This window comes from Oncorhynchus keta, unplaced genomic scaffold (genome assembly GCF_023373465.1).
Source record: "Oncorhynchus keta strain PuntledgeMale-10-30-2019 unplaced genomic scaffold, Oket_V2 Un_contig_13078_pilon_pilon, whole genome shotgun sequence".
Lineage (NCBI taxonomy): Eukaryota > Metazoa > Chordata > Actinopteri > Salmoniformes > Salmonidae > Oncorhynchus > Oncorhynchus keta.
Window position 1 is genome coordinate 120,452 of NW_026278113.1, and position 11,037 is coordinate 131,488.

At 45.8% G+C, this 11,037-nt stretch overlaps 1 pseudogene; it reads left to right on the top strand.

Annotated features, from left to right (window-relative positions):
* The first annotated feature begins 2,191 nt into the window (after positions 1-2,191).
* LOC118378787 (zinc finger protein 319-like) lies at positions 2,192-6,995 on the top strand (annotated as a pseudogene).
* The last annotated feature ends 4,042 nt before the right edge of the window (positions 6,996-11,037 follow it).

The following is an 11,037-nucleotide window of genomic DNA, read 5'->3' on the forward strand; positions in this document are numbered from 1 at the left end:
CTTTAGTTTTTTTTATGGGAGAATGTGCTGCTCGGTTTCCTTAACCTTAATAAGGATAAAGAAAAACAATTTTACCTCGTAAATCTAATTGTGCTCATGGCAAAATGTAATATTCATAAATGTAAATTCACTAATAAAAAAACACTCTTCCATGTTTTCTAGAAGGAAATGGAGCAGTATATTAAGAACACAATGTTCTGGGACACTGTAAAGTCCATGGAGAATAAGAGCACCTCCTCCCAACTGCCCACTGCACTGAGGCTAGGAAACACTGTCTCCACTGATAAATCCACCATAATTGAGAATTTCAATAAGCATTTTTCTACGGCTAGCCATGCTTTCCACCTGGCTACCCCTACCCTGGTCAACTGCCCTGCACCCCCACAGCAACTCGCCCAGCCTCCCCATTTCTCCTTCACCCAAATCCACATCACCCATACGTAGAATGTATGCACACATGACTGTAAGTCGCTTTGGATAAAAGCGTCTGCTAAATGGCATATATTATTATTATATTAAATCAAATCAAATTTTATTTGTCACATACACATGGTTAGCAGATGTTAATGCGAGTGTAGCAAAATGCTTGTGCTTCTAGTTCCGACAATGCAGTAATAACCAACAAGTAATCTAACTAACAATTCCAAAACTACTGTCTAATACACAGTGTAAGGGGATAAAGAATATGTACATAAGGATATATGAATGAGTGATGGTACAGAGCAGCATAGGCAAGATACAGTAGATGGTATCGAGTACAGTATATACATATGAGATGAGTATGTAAACAAAGTGGCATAGTTAAAGTGGCTAGTGATACATGTATTACATAAGGATGCATTCGATGATATAGAGTACAGTATATACGTATGCATATGAGATGAATAATGTAGGGTAAGTAACATTATATAAGGTAGCATTGTTTAAAGTGGCTAGTGATATATTTACATCATTTCCGATCAATTCCCATTATTAAAGTGGCTGGAGTTGAGTCAGTGTCAATGTGTTGGCAGCAGCCACTCAATGTTAGTGGTGGCTGTTTAACAGTCTGATGGCCTTGAGATAGAAGCTGTTTTTCAGTCTCTCGGTCCCAGCTTTGATGCACCTGTACTGACCTCGCCTTCTGGATGATAGATGATGTTCTGAAAGAGCTGCAAAATCTGGATCCCTACAAATCAGCCGGGCTAGACAATCTGGACCCTCTCTTTCTAAAATGATCTGCCGAAATTGTTGCAACCCCTATTACGAGCCTGTTCAACCTCTCTTTCGTATCGTCTGAGATTCCCAAAGATTGGAAAGCTGCCGCGATCATCCCCCTCTTCAAAGGGGGAGACCCTCTAGACCCAAACTGCTACAGACCTAATTCTATCCTACCCTGCCGTTGTAAGGTCTTCGAAAGCCAAGTTAACAAACAGGTCATTTGTTGTACCCCCTAGCATATGTTATCATTGTCTGTTTGTATACTTCTTGTATGTATATGGGTTTATCTGCAATACATTTATATTTATACAGTATACATTTGAGAAAAAACAAGCTTGTGTAAGGTAGTAACACAAACTGGCCACATCAGGGACATTAGCGCAATATACAATCATTTAAATATGGATAAATAATTCAACATGCCATTTTAACATGATAGTATATGTTTCCCACTCAAACTATTGAAACAACGACAGCTATGTCTCACTCATTTAAACCATTAAAGAGTTTAAAAAATGCTCACACGACGTAACCAGGCGCTCTAGACACAAGCCTCCATAGTGTCTGTGCATTAGGCTGAATGTTTTGCCGTCCCTACGTATTGCGCACGCCCCAGACTACTTTGTGTCAATGTTTAACAAGGACTCTCTCCTCCTCACCAGTGTCATGATCAAAGATATGATCATGAGCCTCACGTACAATATATTGTTTTGGTCATTGTGCTGCCACAGAATGAATTGTGAGCAAGGCCTCAAAAAAGCTTTATATATCAGAGCTGCGAGAAAACTTCTATATATTTTTGAAATAATGTTGCGATTGTTTGTGAGAATGCCAACAGGTGTGGTTCCGTGGAGTAAAGATTATATTGGGGAAAGGTTCCGGTGGGGGTTGCCATGGAAGCCAAGAAGGGGAGTGAGGTGTGCGTGTGCGTGTGTGTGCGCGCGTGTGTGTGTGTGTGTGTGTGTGTGTGTGTGTGTGTGTGTGTTCAAACACACATGCATGACCGGGAACACCGCAGGTTAAATAAAACAACCCAAAACCTAATGAAAATCATCTAAATGTATTTTATGTGTTCAGATGCCCTGTGTGGACAAAGTCATGAAACCTTATGACAATCAGAATAAATTAACTACATTTGTCCGGGAGAAAATTTCGGACAAATCGCTCCAATTCGACCGGAACACAGCAGGAGGGTTACAATTATACACCAAAGTTATACCAAATTGAAGGTGGAACGGTTGAACGGACTGAAAAAATAACAACAACCTTACATTACGATACAGAAGGGAGGGGAAATGTAGCTATAACATTTGAATCTACACCCCGGGGAGTGATGCAGGCTGTGGAGATTTCCGGTGTACATTATTAGTGGATGGCGTTCCGCTCTCATCTCGCCACCGTCCTCCGCCAGCCGAAATATTTATCGGAAGGTCGACTCCTGTCCTGGCACCAGAGGAAGATGACTGAGAGCCATACCGAAATGTAAGCTGTCAACCGTGTTGACTTATATATATATACATATATATATGTTTTAATGATGTTGTATTTATGATTGCATGAAAATGTATTACGCCGCTTGTGGTTGTATAAAAGGTGGAGTGTATAGCTCCGGTAGGGCGGCCTAGGTCGGCGGCACAATCCGAGACCATCGATGGGGCCTCGACGTTTCCATTTTTATTTTCCCCCTTCTGAAATAGCTAAATTAGCTCGGTAGCTAGCCATCTGGTTAGTCCTTTTCGCAGACAACACAGTAACTTTAGGCGAACAACAGCTGTGTTTTTTACCGGAGACGTTATAGGCCTAGACATATTACTAACTAGGTAATAGAAATGATACATTCATATTTAGAGATTAGTCATCTGTTTTTTTGCAAACCGACTGGCCATGCTAACCCACGTAACTTGCTTAGCTAACCGAGGTTAGCCACCTAATGCTATGTAATCTAATAAATAACTATTATTATCGAGCTAGTTAACGTTAGTTTATTATAATCATACACCCGGGTATAATTTCGGCATCGTTTTTAATAGGTCACTTGTATATATCCGCATGATGTACTGTAGGTTTAAATGGGAGAACATGTAGTTTCAGTGTCATTTTAGTGCCTGGACCTCGTCTCAGCCTCTCTAGTGAGCGAAACAGATAACTGTTGTAGTGATGTTGTTACTAGTTGAAGAAGGATGCTGTCGTTCATATATAAAGACGACTCAAAACAACAAACACACAATCTGCTGCAATCTCCTCTCATCTCGCCTTTATGTAGCACCAGATCATTTGATTTAACTCTAAACACATATATATATATATATGTTTTACCATTATACTGGTAGTTACAAATGTGGCTATACAAAACAAGTCAGATCTATCAACTAACTATCAAATGAAATTGTATTTGTCAGATGCGCCGAATACAACAGGTGTAGGATCTTACCGTGAAATGCTTACTTACAAGCCCTTAAATCAACAATGCTGTTCAATAAATAGAATTGAGAAAATATTTGCTAAATAAACGAAAGTAAAAAATAAAATAAAAAGTAACACTATAAGATTAGGTTTCAATAACGTGGCTATCTATATGCACGGGGTACTGGTACCGAATCAATGTGGTACCGAGTCAATGTGCGGGGGGGTTACAGGTTAGTCGAGGTAATTTGTACATGTAGGTAGGTAGGGGTAAAGTGACTATGCATAGATAATAAACAGCGAGTAGCAGCAGTATTACAACAATGTAAATAAACTATGTAAATAGTCCGGGTGACCATTTGATGAATTGTTCAGCAGTGTTATGGCTCGGGGGTGAGACGCGGCTAAGGAGCCTTTTGGAGCTGGTCTTAGCGCTGCGGTACCGCTTTCCGTGCGGCAGCAGAGAGAACGGTCTATGACTTGGGTGACTGTCGTCGTCGATTCGTGGAAACGGGAAGGACCATGTCCGTTTGAATCTAGAAAATGCTCCATTGTTAAAATAAATATTTTTTTGGTGGGGCTCCATGAATTCATCCAACAATGACGGAGAATTATCTAAATTTAAACAGACCCCCTGCAGCTGGACACAAACATTTGACTATTAATCGAGGACGAAGATCGTATCGCCAATACCAGTTCAGTTAAAATCTCTGGTGACGTTTTGTATAGACACCTGTAATACCCGTGTAATGAAACCATTCTTTGGGTGTTGAATCACATGATCTGGTTTTAAAATCTGTAGCTAAACATTTAAGCTGTGGTCTATGTCCATCTGGAAATGTATGCAATCCTACAAATGTATAAAAAATAAAATCCAGTCGTTTTGAGACTATTAATACCATAGATTTGGTAATATCATTGCGTTGCAGTTAAAAACAATGCACACGGGCTCCCGAGTGGCGCGGCGGTCTGAGGCACTGCATCTCAGCGCGAGAGGCGTCACTACAGACACCCTGGTTCGATTCCAGGCTCTATCACAACCAGCCGTGATTGGGCGGCGACCAATTGGCCCAGCGTCGTACGGGATTGGCCGGTGTAGGCCGTCATTGTAAAATAAGAATATGTTCTTAACTGACTTTCCGTAGTTAAATAAAATGTTAAATAAATAAAACAACATACATGGATCCATTGCATAAAATGTGTATCGGCTCCATTTACATCATGTTCATATACCCCCTCTGTCTTTCCCTCTGTAGGGTTTCTGCCCTTTTACTAGTGGACGACCAGAGGTGTATCACCTATTGATAAGAGCCGGTAGACCACACACCTGTTGGACCTCGCCAGCCCGACCAAAACCTGCCCCCATAGCCGGGCCTTATTGGATCCTCCTGGGCCTCCCCTTCACACAGTCCAAACTGAATCAATACGTACGAAGCAGCAGGATGACTGAGGCGTGGCAGCAGCACGCAGTGGCCCCTCCACCCACCGTGGTGCACAACCTCCCCCCGGGCTCCGACAGCGCCCTGGGCTGTGCCGTGTACGGGATCGTCCTCCAGCCGGATGTGGCATCCCTCCAGCAGCAGCCCCAGCACGGCCAGCAGCATGCCGTACCCGCCCAGCAGCCTTCCCTACAGGTAGGAGGCGAGGGAGGGCACAAGTGCGGAGCCTGCGGCCATGACATATCCCACCTAGCTAATCCACACGAGCACCAGTGTATGGGGACCGGGATCGGTCGTTCCAGTGTACCCAATGTATGAAGATCTTCTGCCAGGCCACGGATCTGTTGGAGCATCAGTGTGTACAGGTGGAGCAGAAGCCGTTTGTGTGTGGTGTGTGTAAGATGGGTTTCTCTTTGCTCACCTCGCTGGCACAGCACCACAACGCCCACAACAACGGCAACAACCCCATGAAGTGTTCCATCTGTGAGAAGACCTACCGCCCAGGTTCTGGCAACAACACCCCCACCTCCTCCGCCGCCAACCCGTCCACCGGCGAGGCCTCCAGTGGCGGGGCGGCGTGCGGAGCGACAGCCCCTACGGCGTTTGAGGCTTCGGGACCGGACAGGCCCTACAAGTGCTCGGTGTGCCACAAGGGCTTTCGGCATCTGTCTGAGCTGTCGCGACACGAGCGGGTGCACACGGGAGAAAAGCCTTACAAGTGTGACACCTGTGACAAGAGCTTCAGCCAGTCCTCTCACCTGGCCCACCACCAGCGCACCCACAGCTCAGAGCGGCCCTACAAGTGTGCCGTGTGTGAAAAGTGCTTCAAGCACCGCTCACACCTGGTGCGCCACATGTACGCCCACTCCGGCGAGCACCTGTTCAAGTGCAATCTGTGCGAGATGCACTTCAAGGAGTCGTCGGAGCTGCTGCACCACCAGTGCCAGCCCACAGTGACGTTGGACAGGCCGTTCCGCTGCGGCTCGTGCGGGAAGGGCTTCAAGCGGCCTTCGGATCTGCGGCAGCACGAACGCACGCACTCCGAGGAACGCCCGTTCCAGTGCGAGGAGTGCCAGATGAGCTTCAAGCAGCAGTACGCCCTCGTTCGTCACCGCCGCACTCACAAGAACCCGGCCGACCGGCCTTTTAAGTGTAACCTATGCGACAAGGGTTTCCTGCAGCCCTCCCACCTGCTGTACCACCAGCACGTCCATGGCATGGAGAGCCTGTTCAAGTGTGCTTCCTGCCAGAAAGGCTTCAGCCAATCCGGTGAACTGCTCCGGCACAAATGCACCGGCTCGGGGTCGGCGTCTGGCTCCGTGTCCGCGGCCACGCCGGCGGTGGAGAAGCCCTACAAGTGCGACGTGTGCGGCAAAGGTTACAAGAAGAAGTCGACGCTCCAGCGCCACCAGAACTCCAGCTGTCAGGAGAAGCCGCTGAAGTGCTCCCTGTGCAACCGACGCTTCCTGTCGCCGTCTGAGTTCGTGACGCACCGCTGCGACCCGTCACGGGAGAAGCCCCTGAAGTGCCCCGACTGCGAGAAGCGCTTCAAGTATTCCTCGGAGCTGCAACGGCACCGTCGCGTCCACACCGGAGAGAAGCCTTACAAGTGCTCCAGCTGCGACAAGAGCTTCAAGCAGAGGGAGCACCTGGTGAAGCACCAGGCGGTGCACTCGCGGGAAGCCCAGTTTAAGTGCGTGTGGTGCGGGGAGCGTTTTGTGAACCTGGGAGCCCTCCAGGAGCACACGGTCCAGCACACTGCGGAAGGAGGCGGTTATCCCACAGCCCCGTGTATACAGTGAGCAGGTCTGCTGCTGTTGAGCGCCTGTACAGTGTGAACACACGCGGTGACATGGAACGTTGCCCGCCAGGCACGCAGCAACACTCTTCCTGACACCTTATTTGTATATAACCACACATTCATTATTTACATTTAGTTACACACACCCCCCCACTCCTTTTGCATAAACATAATAATGGTATATACATAAACAATGGTAAAACTCTGCTTAATCCTAACCATGGAGTTATTATGGACACCTTCTTCCTCACACCAAGGTAATCGTGCCCATGTTCTGCCCTTCCAACTACCCATGATCCCAGATCAACTGAAAACAGTACATCAACTACCCATGACCCAGATCAACTACCCATGATCCCAGATCAACTGAAAACAGTACATCAACTACCCATGATCCCAGATCAACTGAAAACAGTACATCAACTACCCATGACCCAGATCAACTACCCATGATCCCAGATCAACTGAAAACAGTACATCAACTACCCATGATCCCAGATCAACTGAAAACAGTACATCAACTACCCATGACCCAGATCAACTACCCATGATCCCAGATCAACTGAAAACAGTACATCAACTACCCATGACCCAGATCAACTACCCATGATCCCAGATCAACTGAAAACAGTACATTAACTACCCATGATCCCAGATTAACTGAAAACAGTACATCAACTAGCCATGACCCAGATCAACTACCCATGATCCAGATCAACTACCCATGATCCAGATCAACTACCCATGTCCCTGATCAACTACCCATGATCCAGATCAACTACCCATGATCCAGATCAACTACCCATGATCCTGATCAACTACCCATGATCCAGATCAACTACCCATGATCCAGATCAACTACCCATGATCCTGATCAACTACCCATGATCCAGATCAACTACCCATGACCCAGATTAACTGAAAACAGTACATCAACTACCCATGATCCAGATCAACTACCCATGATCCAGATCAACTACCCATGATCCAGATCAACTACCCATGATCCAGATCAACTACCCATGATCCAGATCAACTACCCATGATCCAGATCAACTACCCATGACCCAGATTAACTGAAAACAGTACATCAACTACCCATGATCCAGATCAACTACCCATGATCCAGATCAACTACCCATGATCCAGATCAACTGAAAACAGTACATCAACTACCCATGATCCAGATCAACTACCCATGATCCAGATCAACTACCCATGATCCAGATCAACTACCCATGATCCAGATCAACTACCCATGATCCAGATCAACTACCCATGATCCAGATCAACTACCCATGATCCAGATCAACTACCCATGATCCAGATCAACTACCCATGATCCAGATCAACTGTGGTCACCTTGTTGGATGCAGGGTAAAATGCAACTTGAAAAAGGAATCTTTCAATCTGAAAAGGCATTTGGAAATGTATTCATGTGTTGTAACATCAAATACTTAGAGGAGTTGCTTTTTAAAACATTTATGGAAATGAAATGTTTAAGGAGATTAGGGGGGGTGTCTTATTCTCTGACTCCTTTATGCTCATGTCATTTCTTTGCTGTGGTTTGGGTTCAAGTTTTGGCCACACTACGTGTTGAACTCCCCCTTAACCCTCTGGTTGGCTGTTAGTAATGGCCAATAAACCCCACCCCCTCATAGACTTAAATATACGTTTCTGCATGAGTATATTTAAGCAATGTGGCCCGAGGGGTTGTGGTATATGGCCAATATACCACGGCTAAGGGCTGTTCTTATGCACGATGCAATGCAGAGCCCTTAGCTGTGGTATATTGGCCATATACCACAACCCCCTTGAGGTGCCTTTATAAACTGGTTATCAATGTAATTAGAGCAGTTAAAATACATGTTTTGTTAGACCTGTAGTATACCACGGCTGTCAGCCAATCAGCATTCAGGGCTCGAACCACCCAATTTATAATTGTGAAATATGTTTATATTTAGCATCACTGTTGTACTGTAGTAGCTTAGGTTTGCTTAAAAAAAAGAAGAAAAAAAATGTGACAAGTTATATCTTGTGTCCTCTTTGGAAATCTGTGGTAGATAAACTGTCTCATCTTTGTACTATAATGAATAGCAACTACTGTAGTATGTATCAATGGGAATATTTCCCCGCATTCTGGACTACTTTGGCTCCCTATGTCATAGAAATAAACACATACCATATCTCTCCGTCAACGTGGGGCTCCCGAGTGGAACTGCATCTCAGTGCTAGGAGGTGTCCCTACAGACCCTGGTCCGATTCCAGGCTGTATCACAACCGGCCGTGATTGAGAGTCCCTTAGGGGGTGGCGCACAATTGACCCAGTGTCGTCCGCGTTTGGCCTGGGGGGCCGAGTTTGGCCCGGGGGGTCCGCGTTTGGCCCGGGGGGTTAGGCCCGTCATTGTAAATAAGAATTTGTTCTTAACTGACTTGCCCAGTTACATCAAATAAAATGTGCACAGGGAATGGGCCGACGATGCTCACAACCTCTGAATCCTATACGTACTGTTTGTACATAAATATTACACGCTAACATATTAACAAACTTAGTGGTAGAAGTTGTCAAAATGTGTTGAAGAACTGCTTCTGCTACCTGCTTTTCTACCCAGTTGAGTTGAGATTGTTTTGTGTTTTTGTATTTAAGCAAAAGGGTTGTGGAGGACATCCTCCGGTCCGGTGGCATTGTCCTCCGACAGGTGGGATCACTCCTACGCTACGCTCGTCCCTCAACCCACAGAGCAGACAGTTGGTCGTAAGACAACGGCCCACTGGTTTTTGTTTAAACCAGTAATGTCTACATTTGGATTTCAACCTAGCAGTTATCGTGTGATTTAAAAAAATAATAATAATTTAAATTTAAAAACACACATCAATCTCTTTATCATGATTTTCAGTTGGACATGTTGGCCTTGGTTTGTGCCTAGGAGGTCTTCATGTAAACCCTGCCAAGTTAGGGTCCCAATTGCACAAATTGTTCCCTCAGTTGCCCCTGAAATAGCTGTGAGAGGACTTTTATGTTAGTATGTCTATATGTTGAGGTGGAGAAGAAGGAAATATGCGATTATGTATGCAAGTTTATACATATGTTGTTTTTTTATATTGTTTTATGATAGTGTATTTGGAAGAAGAAAAAAAAGAAACCGTATGCTCACAATGTGTATTTGGTTATGAGGATATGAAACTGAAAGGTTAGCAGTGAGAATGTCATGTGGTGGATTCATCCTTCATGGCACCCTATTCCCTATGTAGTATACCAGGGTCTCTGGTCAAAAGTAGTGCAAGCTATAGGGAGTAGGGTGCAACTTGGGAAGAAGTTTTATGTTTGACCTGGATAGGATGATGAGGTAGTCAAGCACTTGTGTCTGCAGCTAGGCTATGAGCGTGTTTGACCTGGGTAGGATGATGAGGTAGTCAAGCACTTGTGTCTGCAGCTAGGCTATGAGCGTGTTTGACCTGGGTAGGATGATGAGGTAGTCAAGCACTTGTGTCTGCAGCTAGGCTATGAGCGTGTTTGACCTGGGTAGGATGATGAGGTAGTCAAGCACTTGTGTCTGCAGCTAGGCTATGAGCGTGTTTGACCTGGGTAGGATGATGAGGTAGTCAAGCACTTGTGTCTGCAGCTAGGCTATGAGCGTGTTTGACCCTTGTGTCTGCAGCTAGGCTATGAGCGTGTTTGACCTGGGTAGGATGATGAGGTAGTCAAGCACTTGTGTCTGCAGCCAGGCTATGAGCGTGTTTGACCTGGGTAGGATGATGAGGTAGTCAAGCACTTGTGTCTGCAGCTAGGCTATGAGCGTGTTTGACCCTTGTGTCTGCAGCTAGGCTATGAGCGTGTTTGACCCTTGTGTCTGCAGCGAGGCTATGAGCGTGTTTGACCCTTGTGGTTGCAGCTAGGCTATGAGCGTGTTTGACCCTTGTGTCTGCAGCTAGGCTATGAGCGTGTTTGACCCTTGTGTCTGCAGCTAGGCTATGAGCGTGTTTGACACTTGTGTCTGCAGCGAGGCTATGAGCGTGTTTGACCCTTGTGTCTGCAGCGAGGCTATGAGCGTGTTTGACCCTTGTGTCTGCAGCTAGGCTATGAGCGTGTTTGACCCTTGTGTCTGCAGCTAGGCTATGAGCGTGTTTGACCCTTGTGTCTGCAGCTAGGCTATGAGCGTGTTTGACACTTGTGTCTGCAGCTAGGCTATGAGC